The sequence below is a fragment of the Odocoileus virginianus genome, chromosome 33 (assembly GCF_023699985.2).
Source record: "Odocoileus virginianus isolate 20LAN1187 ecotype Illinois chromosome 33, Ovbor_1.2, whole genome shotgun sequence".
NCBI lineage: Eukaryota > Metazoa > Chordata > Mammalia > Artiodactyla > Cervidae > Odocoileus > Odocoileus virginianus.
The window spans coordinates 38,799,651-38,818,543 of record NC_069706.1 but is presented as its reverse complement, the minus strand read 5'-3'; the positions used below and the strand labels follow the sequence as shown (position 1 = coordinate 38,818,543).

General features: G+C 52.4%; 1 protein-coding gene and 2 long non-coding RNA genes across 3 annotated transcripts in view; 2 read left to right on the top strand and 1 right to left on the bottom strand.

The window, feature by feature from the left end:
• CARD11 (caspase recruitment domain family member 11) overlaps positions 1-14,810 on the bottom strand; it is a 104,376-nt gene extending 89,566 nt beyond the window's left edge. The window contains exon 1 of the mRNA XM_070460508.1: positions 14,589-14,810. The gene's annotated coding sequence lies outside the window, so the exon portion shown is untranslated. The remainder of the gene's footprint in view (positions 1-14,588) is intronic.
• On the top strand, positions 11,432-13,355 carry LOC139032751 (uncharacterized). The gene is made up of 2 exons (XR_011485347.1): positions 11,432-11,911; positions 12,347-13,355. It is a non-coding gene; the product is annotated as an uncharacterized lncRNA (long non-coding RNA).
• An 871-nt stretch (positions 14,811-15,681) lies between the features above and the next one.
• On the top strand, positions 15,682-17,321 carry LOC139032821 (uncharacterized). Its single transcript, XR_011485444.1, has 2 exons — positions 15,682-17,060; positions 17,151-17,321. It is a non-coding gene; the product is annotated as an uncharacterized lncRNA (long non-coding RNA).
• Positions 17,322-18,893: the final 1,572 nt, after the last annotated feature.

The following is an 18,893-nucleotide window of genomic DNA, read 5'->3' as shown; positions in this document are numbered from 1 at the left end:
GGGGTGAGACACTGCATGGATTAAGAAAGCCAAGACCACCAGCTCAGACATCAATTTCCAGCCAAACTGTCCTCAAATGTGAAGGAGAAATGAATACTTTTCTCAGAGTAAAGAGAACAGGGGAATTTATGGCCAGTAGGCAAGATATGTTATCAATAAAAGAGGCTCTTCAGGCAGAAGAAAAACAACATGCAGAAAGGAAGGGCATTGGAGAATTAAAAGTAAATAAGATCTTTCTTCCTTTCTTTTCTATGGGGTCTTAGTTCCCCCGACCAGAGATTGAACCTGGGCCCTCGGCAGTGAAAGCATTGAGCCCTAACCACTGGACCACCTGGGATTTTCCTATTTTTCTTATTCCTAATTGATCTGCATGATTACTGCTTTTTAAAGTCATCATAGTAACAGTGTCTGGGGTAACTGCAGTGAGTGGGTGAGTGAAATGATGGACAGGAATCTCAGAAGGTTGGGAGGGATGAGTTGGGAGCATTCGGTCATGAGGTGTCCACACATGGTGTCATTTCACTGGAGACTCGGATTAGTTAAAAATGTACGTTCTAAGCTAAAAACAACTTAAACACTCGCTATGCTGAGAGAGGAGGTAAAATGGGACCATGAAATGCTGTGTTAAAACCCGATAATGCAGAAAACAAAGAGGGAAAAGGTAGTTTGGTATTTTTTTGGCAAAAGACAAACAGATCCAAGGAACAGAACAGTGAGCTCAGCTTTAGTGCCAGGGATATAAAGAAATAATACACGAGAAACTCACCCCTGCAGGTCAGAGGGAAAGGGATGGGACAGCCCTTCGGGAAGAAATTCAATTAACTTAATGTATTTAATTGGATTTCAAACCATTCACAACAATAAATTCCATAGACTGAAATACGAAGCCTTTTTGTTAGCATTCTTTTAAATATATCTATACATTCTTTTGTTTGATTTTTTAAAGGAAACCGTTTATAATTTTAAAATGTCAAATGAAGTGGGGTGCATGCACGCGTGCTAAGTTGCTTCAATTGTGTCCGACTCTGTGTGACCCTATGGACCATAGCCCACCAGGCTCCTCTGTCCAAGGGATTCTCCAGGCAAGAATACTGGAGTGGGTTGCCATGCCCTTCTCCAGGGGATCTTCCCAACCCAGGAAACCCCTGTCTCTTATGCCTCCTGCACTGGCAGGCAGGTTTATTTACCAGCAGTGTCACCTGGGAAGCCCAATGAATTGGAGTAGAAAAGGATAAAACCTAAGTGCTTAATGTTAGAAGAGCTGGAAAGAACAAAGCCAATTTGCTCTGTCGAATCCCAGAAACGCCCAGAAAACAGCGGCATCTTGGACCACAGAGGGATGTGCAGGGTGGGTTCACACCAGAAGAATCAGTTGAAGATGAAGTTCAACTCCTAGACTCTCTCCCAGCCTTGGCAGAAGAAAGGCTTACTCACTGGAAAACTGAATTCTCGGTGTGAAGGGTGAGGGACCGTCTGAAAAGTAGATGACGGAAGTGTCACAGAGCGGGGAGGGCAGGCTGGAAAATTGGTGTGTTTTTTGTTTTGTTTTTTTTATTATAGGCCCCGTGAAAAGTGAGGAAATGGCAACCCGCTCCAGTGTTCTTGCCTGGAGAATCCCAGGGACGGGGGAGCCTGGTGGGCTGCCATCTACGGGGTCGCACAGAGTCGGACACGACTGAGCGACTCAGCAGCAGCATAGGCCCCGTGGAAGTACTTGCCTTTTTAAACCAATACAAATACAAAAAGAGGTGACAGCACTTTGCCAACAAAGGTCAGTCTAGTCAAAGCTATGTTTTTTTCCAGTAGCCACACATGGACGTGAGAGTTGGACCATAAAGAAAGCTGAGTGTTGAAGAATTGATGCTTTCAAACAATGGTGCTGGAGAAAACTCTTGAGGGTCCCTTGGACTGCAAGGAGATCCAACCAGTCGATCCTAAAGGAAATCAACCCTGACTACTCATTGGAAGGACTGATGCTGAAGCTGAAGCTCCAATACTTCGGCCACCTGATGCGAACAGCTGACTCATTGGAAAAGACCCTGATGCTGGGAAAGACTGAAGGCAGGAGAAGAGGGCAACGGAGGATGAGATGACTTGATGGCATCACTGACTCAATGGACATGAATCTCAGCAAACTCCTGGAGATAGTGAAGGACAGGGAAGCCTGGCATGCTGCAGTCCATGGGTCTCAGAGTTGGACATGACTTAGCGACTAAATAACAGCAAAAAATTAAGGGGTCTGTGGACTTGGTCATGAGGATGGCTTTCTTCCTGCTGGTCCAGGGCACAGACCAGGAAGCAGCCGGCCCGGGAACCCACAGCCCCCCACAGCTGCAAATCTTCTCTCTCAGCTTCACAGGACATTAGCGGGGTCAGGTCTCCGGAAGAGGAAGTAGTCCAGGGAATAGAGGGTGCTCCTCCAATGCCTTCAAAATCCCCCCACCCTTTCCCTTTCACTTCCCCCCTGTGAACTGAATAATCTATCGTTTATCTTGCCTTGCTTCAGGCTATGCCATTAATAACAATAGAAACAGCATTTTTTGCTTGTCACCTTTCTTCAAAGGAACTCAGATTGTCTCTGAACATTTAATGTGCATACAAAGGAGCTGGGAATTTTGTTAAAATGCGGATTCTAATTCAGCCGTCCTGGGGTGGGGCCTGAGAGTCTGTTCCTAAGCAGATCTCCAGTGAGGCAGACACTGTTGGTCCATGGACCACACTCTGAGAAGCAAGGGGACAGGAAGCAACTTTATGAGGTGATGGAAATCTTTTCTATCTTGATGGTGGTTGTGGTTACATGGACATACACTTTTATCAAAATTCAGTGGTCTGTGTATTTAAAATAGGTGTGCTTTATTGTACATAAATGATCTTTAATTAAAGGAAAAATCCATTCTAGATCTAAATGTGAAAGATGAGACAGCAAAGCTTTTAGGAGTAAACACACACCTTGGGGTAAGCATCTCTCTCTCTCTTTTTTGAACTACACATATAATTTTAATTTTTAAGTTGTTGTTGTTAGGTTGCTAAATCATGTCTGACTCTTTTGCGACCCCATGGACTGCAACACCCTAGGCTTCCGTGTCCTTCACCATCTCCCAGAGCTTGTTCGAACTCATGTCCGTTGAGTCAATGATGCCATCCAACCATCTCATCCTCTGTCATCCCCTTCTCCTCTTGCCCTCAATCTTTCCCAGCATCAGGGTCTTTTCCAATGAGTCGGCTCTTCGCATCAGGTGGCCAAAGTATTGGAGTTTCAGCTTCAGCAACAGTCTCTCCAATCCATATTCAGAGTTGTTTTCCTTTCGAATTGACTGGTTTGATCTCCGTGCAGTAGCCACATTAGGAAATGTAATAAAACTGGATAAACTACGAAGGCATATGTTCAACAGGACTCAGAAAAGAGGGAACCATGAGGGGAAAAGCCCACATGAATTGGACTGTAGGAGAATGAAAAGCCTCTGTTCACCAGCAGACTCACAGTAAGAATGGAAAGGCAAGCTACAAACCAGAGGAAGCTCTGTGTAAGACACACGTCTGGCAGAGGACTCCTACCTACCATATGTAAAGAACTACTCCAATTCAACAAGAAAAAGACACACCAACAGGAACACAGGCAAACCCCGGAACAGACACTCCACAGAGGAGGACAGCCAAACGGCTGATCAACACACGAAACAGCATTCGACTTGGTCATAAATGAAACGCAAGTCAAAACCGCGCCAATGATGTGTTTTGACTGCACGCTGGTCGGGACCGCTAAAATGAAGAGACAGACAACGCTGTGTCTGTGAGCTGCTGTAGAAGGGATGTGCACCCACTGGGACTCCCATCACTTACGGCGGGGGGTGCACTCTGCAACAACAATCGGGGGGAAATGATGTGGCGGTATTTACTAGAGCTGAATAGAAGAGTCTAAGATCCAGGAGGTCCACTCTTGGGTGGAAGTAAAAGCACAGGTCTCCAAAAGGTAAGTATAAGAATGCTCAGAGCAGCCTTATTCCTGATGGCCCCGAGCTGGAAGCCACCCAGGTATCCATCAGTGGTGGTCTTGATAAAACGTGAAACAGTCATCAAACAGACTCTTACTGGCAACACAAACATGGAAGCAGTAACTTCCACTTGCAACAACGTGGATGAAGCCAGGGTTGTCAGATAAAATACAGGGCTCCCAGCTCCATTTGTATCTTGAATAAATAACCAATTGTTTTGAAGGACATGAACGTCCTATGTAGTATTGGGGACATACTCATACTAAAAACTACTGTTCTGTGAAAAGCCATTACTATTTTTCATTAAAATATTGATTTTCAACTGGCCACACTCTGTGTTTTGATCTGGGTGCTCAAGATGGTGCGTTGATGCTGTGAAAATTCATCGCACTGCGCTTAGGATCTGTGCACGCCTCTTGTATGAATGTTATGCTTCCATGCAAAGTTTATTTACAATAAAGACACAGCTAATCCTGGCCCGCGTCCCACCAGAGGGGCCCTCCCTGCCTCTTGCCCCGAGTCTCCCATCTGTTCTCAGCACCGCTGTTTGTGATCTTTCGAACTTGCGCATCCATCCTGGCTGCCGGCCACGGCTCCATCGCCCCAGCAGCTGGCCCGCGCCCACAGGACAGCATCTGTCTCCTTGGCACAGCTTCCGGGGGCTCTCGGGGGCCCCTCCTCCCCGTCCCCACACCTTCCCGTGTTTTTCCAACACCGACACGCATCCCACCTCCCCCGCTTGGCACGTGCCGTTTCTCTGCTCAGAGGGCCCTCCGCGCCTCTCTGCCTGCAAAAAGCCTTGCGGCTTCCCAAGTCTCGTTTCAGCTTCGGTCGGCCCTGGAGGTCACTCTGTCTCCCTCGGGCAGAGCTGGGTGTCCTGCGCTCTTCCAGCTGTCCTCAAGGCGGGCCTCTTTTATCTCCCAGCTGACTCCTCCTCACCAGACCGCAGGCTTGAGGGGAGGGGAGCCCCGCCTTTACGTCTCTTTATCCCTGGTAGCTCATGGACTGCCTGAAGAGTGGTGGGCGCTGGCTCCTTTTAAGGTGCATAGTGGACAGCGGTAGTAGTGAGCATTAATGCCCAGGGGTCAGGCAAGGAATGAAAATAAACGGCTCATGCTAGATTTGAGGTTTGCCGGGGGCCCTTCAGAGCCTGCTCCAGGGCGCCCAGCTAACAAGCAGGGCACATCTATATCATGAACGCACACCGGTCCCAACAAAGCCTGCCTGGACGTGGTGCCCGCTGCGCGGCGTTTGGTAAATGCCACCTCATCTACCTTCTTGTGGGAAGTGTGCTGTCTTACTTCCATTTCCTGATGGGCTCAGTGACTTGTCCAAGGCCGCCTGCTGGGAGAGGCAGAGTTCACACTCAACTGCACCAGTTGGTCTGTGAATAACACCAGGCATTGAATCACAAAACGCCTCATGGAGCTCAAGAGGAAGGGGGGAAGCGTGAGTGCCCACTCAGCCGGGGCAGCTGTGACTCAGGCAGCCCTTCTGGCCCCTCTCAAGTCAGCCTCCGTGGGTGGCCACCCCCTCGCCCGAGAAACGGCCCGCGGGGAAGGGCTGTCAGCCCAAACCCCGAAACACAGCATTCAGCTCCGTCCAGCGACTCTCAACCCCTGCCTGAGGTTCTCAGGTTTTAAACAAAACAAAAATCTGATTCACCATTTCCAGGCCTACCGGAAACGCGAGTCCTTTATTTTTCTGCCACTAAAAAAAAAAAAAAATAATAAGAATCAAACCAGAAAAAAAAAAATCAAAACTTTATGGCTCAGAAAGAGTTCTGAATGCGTCTCATTTCACACCGCACCAAACATTGCTCACGACAAAAGTTGCAGGAGGAAGCCCAAAGTAAAAGACAGAAGGAAATGAAACGCATTACAATAAAACACACTTGCCAATAAATAAGAGCCTGAGCAATGAATCCGACTAGGGACACACCACTGGCAAGAAGATATGCCCTAAAGCTTTGCTTAAACCAAATAATGTAAGAACAGATGGCTCCCCTGGGTCTCTGGGAAGCTGCAAACGGAGACTCTGTTTGGGATTCTGGCAGAAAACATGGGGCATTAACAACACTCAAGGTGAAAGAGGGGAGGCTTGTGGATTGAGGGGAGGGATGCAGTTTTCATCAGGGAACAGAAACAGATATATCTGGATATCGCCACTGGATCGCCACGGGCTGCGGGGCACGTGCCTCCGCCAGAAATTAAGCAGAGCCACCCTCGGTGGTATTCCGGGGAGACCCCCCCTGCTCCCGACTGCCCAACCGGAGAATTAATTTAACTCCAGAGATTTGGATAATAAGGATGAACCCTCGAGGGAGACAGAAATTTACTCAGGGAAGGTTTCTCCACGCCTGTCCTGCAGAAGCCTCACAGAGTGGTGGGGTGGTGGGATGCAGGCGCTGAGCCGCTGAAAGGTTCCAGAGGAGGCCTCTCGGTTTCACCTGCCCGGAGGCTGTGAAAGACGCTGCGGTCTCCCAAGCACAGAAACAGCACACTCCCACGCCCAGAGTTCATATTAATCCCCATTCTCAGCATCACCAGGAAAATCCAAATGGCGCTGTCTTGCCCAAGGGGGAGCAAAAACGAAAGCAACGCCTTTTCGCCCAGCCCAGGAAGATGGTTCCAAGGCAGGCATGACAAACACAAAATCGTGGCTGGGGGAGGTCAATTAATAACAATGAAACCTTGCATTTATATAGCGGCCTGTTATTTTCCAAGCCATTTTTCACCAACTATCTCATCCGCTCCTCAGAGCGATTTTGTGCAGTAGGAAGGCAAGGGTTATTTGTCTCCATCTTGCTGGTGAAGAAACAAAACCTTGGGACAGGGAAGTGATTTGCTCAAGGTCACGGCGCGATCGCGGGTTTTTAAAGCTGGTGGGTTCCTGGTCTAGGGGAGCAGGGGCAGGAATGACTAATGGGGGCACCCCGGCTCCAATCGTAAGTTTCACACCCACAGCAGACATGGGCAATCGATCACAGACCTACCCTCTTCCGAAGAGCTGGGGGGTGGGGGTGGGGGCGCTTTCTCAAGCAAGCCAGTACTAGTTGCTCAGAGCTCGGCCTCAAGGTGAAACCCATTTGTCATCCCTGGCCCTGTTTCCTCTCTCACAGGTGAGGAAACTGAGCCCAAAGGGGAGAAGGGGCTTGGCCAAGATGGCCCAGTGGGTTGGTGGCCCAGGACCCAAGTATCGCCGCCCCCTTCTGAGCCCACGGGTCTCCCCAGCACATCGCGGTGAGGCCCCACCGGCTGGGGAAACAAGTCGCCCCTAGGCGGTGCAGCAAGAAGGCCTGGGAATGACCATCTTGGGGCCCCAGCCAGAGCACCTGGGTCCTCTGTGCTGAGCAAGTGGACACACTCCTAGTCCTAATGGAGGAACCGAAGACCACCCCCAGGTTTTCAGGCCTGAGCACTTGGCCGCATGGAAGAGAGGGCTTAGGGGTGGAAGACTCCGAAGTTCAACTGTGGGTCGACCCCACGTCCGGGCGGTCAGGACCGCTGGCTCCGAAGTCCAGCGTTCAGCAGGGGAGGCCGGGCGGGAGGGATAAACCTGGGATGTGAGCAGAGAAATGGCTCTCAAGCCCTGAGTCTGCCGGAAACCACCAGGGAGGGGCTCCAAGGGAGAGGCTGAGCCCTTTGACCTCAGGGGTCAGGGGACACGGAGGCCTTCGGAGAGACTGGGAAAGAGCGGCCAGGAAGGCAGGGAACTGATGCCACGTTCCAAGGAGCGGCGGAGCGGCTGAGCCGGCGCCGGTCTGGACGAGTGTCTTCAGGTCCCATGAGGACTAAGAGTGGACCTGGGCTTGGGTGACCGTGGTAAGGGCTATTTGAACTCAAGGCTGCGGGCAAAAGCCTGACTGAAGCGCGTTCAGGATGGAACAGGGGGTCGGGAAACGGGGACAGACAGTGTAGACAACAGTCTCAAAGAGACCTTCGGTAAAGGCGTGAAAGGCTGAGTCACGTGCCTGCACATTCGTAGGTGAAACCCCAGCCCCACCACCTGCAGCTGGAGATACAGCCTTTGAAGAGTAAGTTAGAATGAGGCCGTCAGGGTGAGCCTGAACCCAGCGGGGCTGGCGTCCTCGTGAGAAGAGGAGAGGGGACGCGCAGAGGCACCCGGGGGGCACGCACACAGAGGCGGGGCCAGGTAAGGGCACCGCGAGGCGGCAGCCGCCCGGGAGAGGCCTCGGGAGGCGCCAGCCCTGCCCACGCCTCCATCGGGGACCGTCTCTACACAAAACTGAGGGGGAAAGAGGCCGACCATTCCTCGGGAGCAGCCCTCCGCTCGGCGCAGAAGGGGGTTTACCCCGCTTGGAGCGGCTGGAGGAAACCGCCCTCTCCCATCCAGGCCTCTTTCCTTCACAACCGCAAACCTCCCCAGGCCCGGCACCCCTGTGACCCCAGGCCCTGAGAGAAAGCCTCCCCGGAGAGAACAGAGCCCAGGACGGAGGAGGCTGGAGAACACTCCCCGAGGCATCGGGCATCTCCGTGCATCTCTGCTACCCGCTATCCTCTGCCAACTCGGCACCCCCAGGCGCCATGCAGATTCACAAGTTGGTTTTGAAAAGCATCTGAGAACCGAAGCCGGGAGACTCAGAGAGAAGGGCGAAGTATCGTTATTATTCAACTGCCCGCTCCGCCCGCCCCCCAACCAACTCCACTGGAATCCCTTTTTTAAAGGCCATTTCTTCTTAGAAAACTTCCGTGAAAGACCGAATCCTTAGTCAGAGGCAAGGAACAAAGCCCCGATGTCCATAAAACACGGTTTTACTTCATATCAACATTCCTCCACTGACAGAACAACTTGCCAACCCTCCACTAACGCTGGCTCAAGGGTTCTGTTTGCCCTCAGACTAAAACAAGGAAAAGAAAGTGGGTCATCACCACCAAGACACTGCAGAGTGTCCACAGGACCTCCCACCATCGCCCCAAACTGCAGACAACACACAAGCTCATCCTCGGCAGGATGGACACACGGTTGTGGTAAACGCTCAGTGTGGTGCTGCGCAGGGAGGGAGAAACCCAAGGGCGGCTGCACACACAATGGACCACGCTGAGACGCCAGAGCACGCTCTGTGATGCCCTGTGTGTGACGGTCAAGGACAGGCAGGGGGAGGGGGCTTAGCAACCGGCAAGGAGAATGAGGATGCCCCCGCCCCCCAGGCCTGGAAAGGACCCGAGTCTTGATCTGGGTAACCAGTTACGCGGGTGTGTGTGCAGCGCCACCCACGGGGACCTCAGATTTGGGACAGGCACCTCGCGCGTGCTATGCCTTAATGGAAAACGAATCCTCTTTATTTAAAAAAAAAACAAAAAACAACCAATCAATCTTGCCTTTCAACAGGGCCGGGGAGGCCCTCTGATTTCCGTTCCTCTGACACAACTGAAATCAGAACTGCAAGAGGCAGTCTCTTCCTGCAGTCCATCCAGGTGGGAACCGGGAAGGCTAGGATCAACGGGACAGTGCAGGGGGGTCCAACCCTTGCTGTCTCTTCCAAACATGGTTTTTCCTTCTTATTTCCTTAACCAGAAGGATAACACAAACAAAGAAAAGGACACAAAATGAAAACTAGAATTTTCCCCTTCATCCCCCAACCCCTATTCCCCCAGACATCCCACCAGAGCAGTTTCTTTCTCTGTTCTTATGTTCTTTTGTTTTGGTTTTTAGTCTAATAGTTTGACTTTCCAAAATCAATTCCCTGAAGTCACTGCCTCTCTGCCTTCAGCAGTGCTGATACAAGACTAATTTTACTTTTGCTTTTATAGGTGACCTTCCTCCTTACTCTTTATAAAGTCTCTGGGGATTTTCTTCTTACCCTTGGAGTTCTGAAATCTCACCAAGATGTGTCTAGGTGTAATTAAAGAAAAAAAAAAAATTTTTTTGTCCCATGCAGTTTCTTCCACATGCTTTTTTTTTTTTCTTCTAGAAAACCCCTTATGCCCTCATCTCATTCCTGGCCTCACAGAATTCCACTGTATGGATGGACTTTGCTTTTGAAGAGCATCTGTGTGATTTCAGGCTTTTCCCCATTACAAACGATGGTACAATTAACATCTGCATGCAAAAAAAAGATGGACACGTCTATTTGTGACATAATGTTCTAGAAGCGGAATTCTTGGGTTTCTTCACTTACCATGTTAGTAAATACTGTCAAATCCACAGCACATTAGACTTGCCTACTTTCCCTTTCAAGTTTTTTAATCTTTGCCAGTCTGACAGTGGAAAAAGGTGTATCTTTGTTGTATTAGGTTGTATTTATTCACTGCAAATTGATTGGTCTGTTCACGTTCTGTTTGTTCACATCCTTTAAGCATTTTCTCTTGGGTCCAGTTCCCTAATTCTGAAGTCAGCAAATTATGATGGAGTGCCACACCCCTCCCCCTCACCATCCACCCTGCCCCACTGGCCACACTACAAGGACAGCGCTGAGCCGTTTCCACGGGGACCTTCTGGCTGTCAGAGTCTCAAATATTTACTACCTGGGCCTTTACAGAAGTTTGCTGATTCCTGCATCTCCCTGATCTCTTCTGAGAGTTCTCTGTAGATTAAGGAAACAGATCTGTCTGACGAGAGTTCAGTTTTGGGTTAAATTCTTCACCCTGCTGTACCGCCCACCCTCGACTCTGTCGAGCCAAGTCACAGGTGAGCCTTTAAAAGCAGAAGCACTCTTAATCGGAAACACTCTGGTCTATGTTAATTTAGGGGTGGTACTTCCACACCCACTCTACACACGCAGCAACTGAGGCTCAGAGATGTTCAGTGACTTCCCCGAGGTCACGCAGCTAGCATGCGGCAGACCGGCACGGATGCCCTTCCTGCCGGCTCCATGTCCCTAGATCTTGCCACTGAAGGATCCGGCCTCTCAGTGGAGCCCGGACCAGCACCGGGGAAGGTGCCGGCTGTACACAGCAGTCAGACAGCTGTTCCATGGCACCTGCAGGCTGTGAGGTGTGGACAGAGCCTGGGGCCCCGCCTGGTCCCTGGTGCTCCAGAGTACGAGGACGCACGTTTCAGAGGTGGGTGTGGGGTGAGAAGGAGGGGTACGGCCTCGACACAGAAACCCCCTGGGGAGGATGGAGCCGTCGCTCTGGCTCATCCATCGGCGGGGAGCTGGGAGGACCAGAGGAGATGAGCTTGGGGAGCTGACCGCAGGGCTGGACTGGCAGAGCGCGCGTGCCAGAGAAGGCAGGAACAGAGAACCTTCACTACCTCTCAGTGCCCGACCATTACACTAATGTGACAACAACCATTCTTAACCTCAGGGCCCTGAACAAATCACAACCGAAGGGGCTACCCTCCTGAAAATAGTCACCCCACTAAAAGCAGGAAGGAATTGTTCAAGCAGATTTCGGGGGATGCTGCTTGGGCATGGTCTTCACAGGTCACGCCCACAAGCCCCATTCTGCCGAGCACCGTGGCCGAGAATCCTCTGATGCAATTTTTCTTGAGCAGAAAAGCATTTTAAGGGGTTTTCTTGACAGTTGTCTTTTCTTTTCCTTTCTGTTTCCATATTTAAATCCATTCAAAATGTTCCAGGGCTTCCCCTGGTGGCTCAGACAGTAAAGAATCTGCCTGCAATGCAGGAGACCCAGGTTTGATCCCTGCGTCAGGAAGGTGCCCCTGGAGGAGGGACAGGCTGCCCATTCCGGTATTCTTACCTGGAGAATTCGATGGACAGAGGAGAATTCCATGGACAAAATGTTCTAGACCTACTGGATAATGCACTGTATCTACAGGGTATATTTCCTTCCATCCTCACGGTTGCCTTGGAAGACTGGGACTGCAGACCAGGGGACCAAGGAAGGGGGTCCACCCAGCACGGGTCGGGGAAGCCACACTCCAGCCCCAGGCCCTGACCTTAGCGTCCATCCTCTCATCCCCCTTGAATCTCAGGAATAACAACGGCAAAGGTGGTCGTATGTACGTCTCGTGTTTTCTCATTTTATGCTTGGTGTAACAGACAGGCCTGAAAATGATCACTATTAATACCCTGATTTCATTGGGGAGAAATGACTCCCAGATTGCTGAAGTGATGACAGGCCGGCACAGCTAGGCAATCATGACTGGAAGCCACGTCTGGGCCACAGCCCGAGGCTCCTTCCCACCCGCCACCAGGCCCCCAACACAGAAGGTGGAGCGTGGCCCTTCTGTTGCCTCCCCACTCGATCTGATTCTTTCGGAAATTTTTGAACTTTTTATTTTCTGGCCACAGGGCATGTGGGATCTTGGTTCCCTCACCAGGTATCTAACCCGAACAAACCTCCTACGGTGGAAGCGCAGGGTCTTAACCACTGGACCGCCAGCATAGTCACTGATCTAACTTCTTTTTAACACGTGTTTCACAGATCTGGCCACACTCGGGGTTGGGACGGTCATCTGGGCATCTGACCCGTGTGGGACCTCACCATCGTCCTGACTGCCAGGGGGCACTGTCTTCAAGGCCAGGGGTAGGGGCAAAGCAAAAGAGGACCGGACAGCAGTTTTAAACTGTCAGCAGGAGCTCCGCGTATCAGCCTTGGGCCCCTTTTCATCATAATCATCTGAACGCTGGACTCGATGTGGCTTGTCATGCATGAAGCGCTATAGTCACCGAACCAGAAACAGCCTCCAGTCCTGGGAAGCAAGGCTTCCATCGGGAGGGTGGAGAAACACAAGTGGGAAGGTGGAGGAGGGAGTCGGGACCCGCCAGCGCTGTCTCGGCCCGAACCTTCCACTGATCCCCATGGGTCCCACGCTCTCCGTCCGCCATCCACCCTCCTCTCGATGCTCCCCCTCCAGCCTGAGTCTCCGCACGGCCTGAACTGCTTAGAGGGGGACGTCTGGGTCCCACCTTGCTTCTGTTGTGTCCCAAAAGGTGCCCACTAACTGATTCAGTCCAGGGCCGTCCCCTTGAGAATAAGAGTTAGGTTTACCAGTCATTTTAAAATATCACATAAAGGATTCATGGATAAACGACATGGGGTCCATGCCTACCACGGAGTATTATTCAGCCTTAAGAAGGAAAGAAACTGACACCAGCTACCACATGGATGAACCTTGAGGACATGATGCTCAGTGAACTAAAGGACAAACACGGTAGGATTCCACTTACATGGAGCCCCCCGAGGAGTCAGATTCAGGGAGGCAGAAAGTAGAAGGGTGGGTACCCGGGGCTGGAGGAGGGAGATGGGGGATAGTGTTTAAAGGGGACAGAGTCTCAGTTTGGGAAGATGGAAAGTTCTGGACATGATGGTGGTAATGGTTGTACAACAATGTGAAGGCACTTATTACCCTTAAACTGTATACTTAAAAGCGGTTAAGGCTGCAAAGGTTTTGTCATGTGTATTTTACCACAATTAAAAAAAAAATCACACAAAGGAACAGACTCGGGGCTGCTGGGGCCACCAGACTTCCTTTTTGATCCGGGTGCTAATTAAAATGCACAGACATCCAAACCATTCTGCCTGGGATGGGGGCGGCTGAGTCCCAGGCTCCCTTTGCCCACAGCCCACAGCCCAAAATGCGACGGTCACTTCTTTACCTGGCCTTGGGGGTGGAGGGAAGTACAGACTCAGGGCAAAGACAGAGGGCAGCATTTTAGCTAAATTCCTGCCTGGGCATTAACCCAGGGCTTCGGATTTCTGGTGCTCATTAACCACAGGGGAGGTGCCCACTAACTGTCTGGGACTGGACCGGCGTGTCTTTCCTTCCTGGGCAGCGGCAGCAGCCTTACACCTTTGGAAGAGGCAGCAAACGTTAGGAAGGGTCTTTCTCGACTACAAGTCAGAGGCTGCGCAGAGATGGGTTTGGTCCAAGACCAGGTCTGAGCCGACTGCCCTCTGCTCGCACTCTGCCCAGAAGGTGCCAGGAAGCTGGGAGCCCAGACGCAGGCAAGCAGGCCCCACTCCCTGCGCCAAAACTGTCTCCCCCAGAGAACCCTTCTCCCCGCCCCGGGAGGGTTCAGGTCACCCTGGCGGGCGGGGATCTGGGGGGTTATGCGGGGCGGCTTTCCAGCCCGGGCAGCGCCCTGGGGCCCGGGAGGCGGGTACTCCAGGCGCCAGGCCTCTAGGGACCCATCCTGGCTCTGCAGAGGCGCCGGGGCCCCACCTCGCTCCCCGGGCCCCTCCCCGGGGCCCCACCTTCTCAGGAGCCTGCGAGTCAGGCCTGGCTGTGGTCTGGAGACTTCCTGTCCTTTAAGGTTTTAGAAAAGATTCTTTTCCTTCCTCTGGGGCCCCCAGGGGCGCCCGGCCAGCCCGCTGCCCCCGACCACCGCCCCCCACCCCCTCTTTTCATCCCTTTGTTTTCGGAGGGGCGGGGGGCCGGGGCGGGGTGGGGAACGTCGTCAGGCGGGGCCACTCAGAGACCGACGGTCCGAGAGAAACCCAGAGGCGAGATAAAGTGGAAGAAAGAGAAAAGTTTTCGGCGGGCGGAGGGAGGTGGAGATGGAGCCAGAGGGGTGAGAAAGCGAGCCACTCCGGACACCCTCGGCGCCCCCCACCCACCTCGACCGCGCCCCCCACCTGGACCGACCGCCACCCCAGGGTGGCCCCCGCCCCCCCTTCCCCGGTCCCCAACCCGGGTCCCCACCCCCGCGTCCGCCGCGCCTACCTGGGCCGCTCATGCTCCGCCAGCCGCGGCGCCTCCTCCGCGCAGGCCGCCGGCTTCCTCCCGGGGCCCCGGCCCTCGGGCCCGCCGCCCGGACCGTCCGAGGGGCGCAGCCGGCCCAGGGGCTGCAGGGCCGGGAGGGTGCTGCGCGCCACCCGGGCAGGAGTTCGGAGGCCAAGGGAGGCAAAAGAGAGAAAAAAGGAGAGAAAGTGTGTCATAGGCTGGAAGGGGGAGGGAAATGCAAAACCCGACAGGAAATGAGACTAAAAAAAAAATGCAAAAGGTTAGAAAAGAGATAAGGAAGAGGGGGAGGGGCGGGGCCTGGGTGCCGCCGGGGTAGGAGGGCGCGAAGGGGTGCGCTGGGTGGGCTCTGGGCCCCGGGGGCTGCCAGGAGACCCCCGCACCTGCCCCACCGCAGGCCTGGGGCGGCCCCGCCCCCTCCACCCCGGTCGGGGAGGCTGGGCCTCAACCCCTACCCAGCAGCGACCCCAGGACTGCCGACCCCGGCCCGGAGCCCTGGAGCGGCCGTGGGAAGGGACGCCCCGTGGAGGATGTCTGGGCTCAAGGCCTGCGGTCCAGGCGACGGGCCCCTTCCGAAGACCTCCCAGAGGCATCGCTGCCATTTGGGGTGGGGGAGGGAGGGCTGGTCCCACAGAAGAGTGGGCAGCAGGGCACCCCCGGGGCTCTTCCTCCCTCAGCCAGAGTTCTGGAAGCTTCCTGGGGCCGGCCGGACGGTCTGCACACACCCCGCCTGGACCCTGGCTGGTGGCGAAGTCTGCCCTCCGCCCACCCATCCCCCACTCGGGCTCTCAGCCCCAACACCTGGAGGGGAAATTGTGACTTCTGGATGCCCCCGGTTTAATCATTTACCCCCAGAGCTGTGACACAGGCCCCCTGGGCACGTTGCTCTCCCACCCAAGGGTGTTTCTGAATCGTGAACTTAAGTATCTGGACAAAGCCGGCCGGGTCCGGAGAACTCTGGGTTCTAGTCTGCCCGCTGCAGATGCTTCAGTTTCCCCAGCCCCAGCCCCACCTCCGCTGCCTCAGTTTACCGCTCTCTTCTCTCCCTCCCCCCATCGTTTGATTCCCCCCCTGCCCCCGCCCCCCCAGTACGCTGGAGAACTCTCTGTCCTGTTTTACGTGTTTTAAGTTCTCTGGGTGAAGTTCCTTGAGCTCCTGGAGGGAAGGGCACTCAAGAAATGAAGCAACTAAGCAGAAGGTAAATAGCGCTGCGGTGGTTCTAGCAGAGGAGAAGGCGGAGTGGCGGCGGGTTTGAGGGATGCGGCTGATGGATGCGCGTGGACCAGGCGGTAAGGCCAACATACGTTTGCTTTCTGCGCAGCATGTTAAAGAGTCATCAGGAACCGCAGAGAGAAAGTTCCTAAAATACAGAACAGTGCCACCAGCATCCTGGTCCTTGGTCCCCAGTGAGCCGCCACGGTCCAGGGTAGAATCTCTCTTGCTCTTGGTTAACCTTTAAATCAGGCTGTGTGGTTTTAAAGGGGAACGCTGGTTTTCCTCATGCAGGATATGAAGGGCAGGTGGGCCTTAAATCAACAAAAACTGCAAAAATTCTGCAAAAAGCATGATTGTCAAACCCTCCTCTACCAAGAATAAACTACATTCCGACTTCAAGCAGATCATTTACCTCTAAAGCTCAAAAACTTCATATAAATGGAGCCATTCATAGATTCTCTTCTGAATCTGGCTTCTTTTTGTCAGTATCATGTGTTTCAGATTCAATGATGGGATTACCTGTAGGTATGGTTTGTTGAAGACATGTCTCTTATTGTCTCCCAACACTTCATTAGACTTTTTAAACATTCTTAAGAGTTAGAAGGATTGTATAGTGAACCCCATATATCCCACCACCGAACTCTATAAAACGTTTTGCTATATTTGCTTTATCACATATATACCCATCTATTCTTCTAGTCATCAATCCTTTTTTTTTAATGCATTTCAAAAGTTGATGACATCAACATATTTCACCTTTAAGTACTTCATCAGGCATATCATTAAGCAGAGTTTTAGATATAGGTTACGTACAGGTTTAACAATGTCGTGCGATGAGTTTTGACGAACGTATGAGCCATGCAGGGTTTCCCTGGTGGCCCAGCTGTGAAGAATCTGCCTGCAATGCAGGAGACCCCGGCTTCGATCCCTGGGTCGGGAGGATCCCCTGGAGGAGGGCATGGCAACCCACTCCAGTATTCTTGCCCGGAGAATCCCATGGACAGAGGAGCCTGGCGGGCTACAGTCCGTGGGGTCCCATGACTACACGAAGCAGCAGCATACACCGTGTGACCCTGTGAAGATACAGAACTGTGTGGTCCGGCGTGGCGGCCGCCACCCCCGCTGGGCTGCCGAACGCTCGACGTGCGGCTGCTGTGGATCAGGAACCGCATTTTAAGTTCCATCGGCTTTTAATTAAAATCTGGAAAACAGATACTTGATTCTGTCACTGGAAAACTTGTAAGTATGTTGGGAGCAACTTGAGAATATTCATCTACTTTTCCAACTGCAAATTTTACAAAAGCTAAATACATGCGAACTATTTTCCAGGAAAACTGAGGTACTGTAAGTGTAAAAACTGCACCAGGCTTTGAAGACATGGTGTGTGAAGAATGCCAAACATCTCACTCCTAATTTCGATACTGACTGCATGTTGAAATGATAATATTCTGGATAATATTCTGGATAAGTTGAGTTTAATAAAATACATTATAAAAATGAGTCTCACATTTCTTTTTTAATGTTGCTACTAGAAATTTAAAATATTACGTTCCTTTTTTGTGGGACAGCGTAGGTATAAGGTTGACCACTAGCATCACCCAGAAAGTTCCCTCCTGCCCAGGCATGCCATTTAAAAACCTGATTCCTCTATGACCCCAGGACAAAGGTAATTCAAATGTCTTTAGAGGACTCTGGTCCAAGACTATGAACTAAATGCAAACACTCACTTCCTCTTTTGGAAACCTGCCGGAATGGCAGCGAAGAACCACAGGTGATGCTCTTATAGAGATGCCAGGACTGGTGGATAGAAAACAGGTGAGCAGAAGCCCCCGCTCGGAGTGTGCAGGGGAGAAGGAGGCGGCGAAGATGGGAGGGGTCCTCTCACAGGACCCCTTCAGATCTGGCAGGCTTGAGGGTAGGACAGGGTGGATGGAGGCGCAGACACCGCGTGACGTTGGATGGAACTGCTGAATGTGGAGTTCCCTTCTGACTCCCGCCTCTGACCTCCCACTGTGCACCTTTAGCTTCTCCCCCAGGTGAAGCCAGAGGAGTATGTCTCAGGAAACTTGCTCAGAGGGTCAAGGGTTCCTGGAATGGGGGCAGCGGCCCAAAGAGACCCCTCCCATGGGACATGTGGCAGAGGGGCAGCCTGTGCAGACACCTCCCTGCCTGGGCCCCTCAGGCGTGTCAGACTCTTTGAGACCCTACGGACTGCAGTCCACCAGGCTCCTCTGTCCATGGGGTTTCCCAGGCAAGATTGCTGGAGTGGGTTGCCACGCCCCCCTGCAGCGTATCTTCCCGACCCGGGGATCGAACCCCTGTCTCATGTCTCCTGCATTGGCAGGAGGGTTCTTTAGCACCACTTGGGAAGGCCCCCTAGGGCAGTGCCTTCTGAACTATTTGCAGTAAACTATCTCACCCCCAAACCTTAAAAAAGTTTCTGATCTGTTACAAACTGATACCTTTCTGTAATACAACAATAATGAATTTAGAAAGTGGATTTAAAGACGCTCAAGATACAGGCCCGCTGATCATGCTTGCTCATTGCAGAAGTGTTAAAATGCTGTAAAGATTTCCAAGTACTCAGTTTGATTTCTCTTCTTATCTTGCTTGTCAGGGACTGGTGCACGGGAGGACATGGGTCCTCGGGCCAGATTTTCTGAGGTGCTGCCCTGGAGGGAGGGCAGTCTGCTGGGCACCGCGTCTGCCCTGAGAGCCCAGCCAGGCTCTTGACGGGGAGGCTGGGAAACAGCAGTCACCCTGGGCCTTCAAAGACACGGGCAGAAATCAGCACCTTGAGAGTGAGACCTCGCTGAACAAATAGAACAACCGCCTACCATGGGTGGAGAAGTGGGGAGAGCTAGAGAGGAATGAGAGCGTAGTGAGCCAAGAAACCCTCAACTGAGTGTCCTCAGAGAGAGGCGAGCAGAAATCACACCCGTAAAATAGGATCAGGTTGCTGAGAAATGGGCTGCCTGGAGAAAGGACAGGTCATGGAAATTTAAAGTGCAACTGCCAAAAGATAGGATAAATAACTGAAATGTAATAGAAGGGCTGAAAGAAGATGTCTGT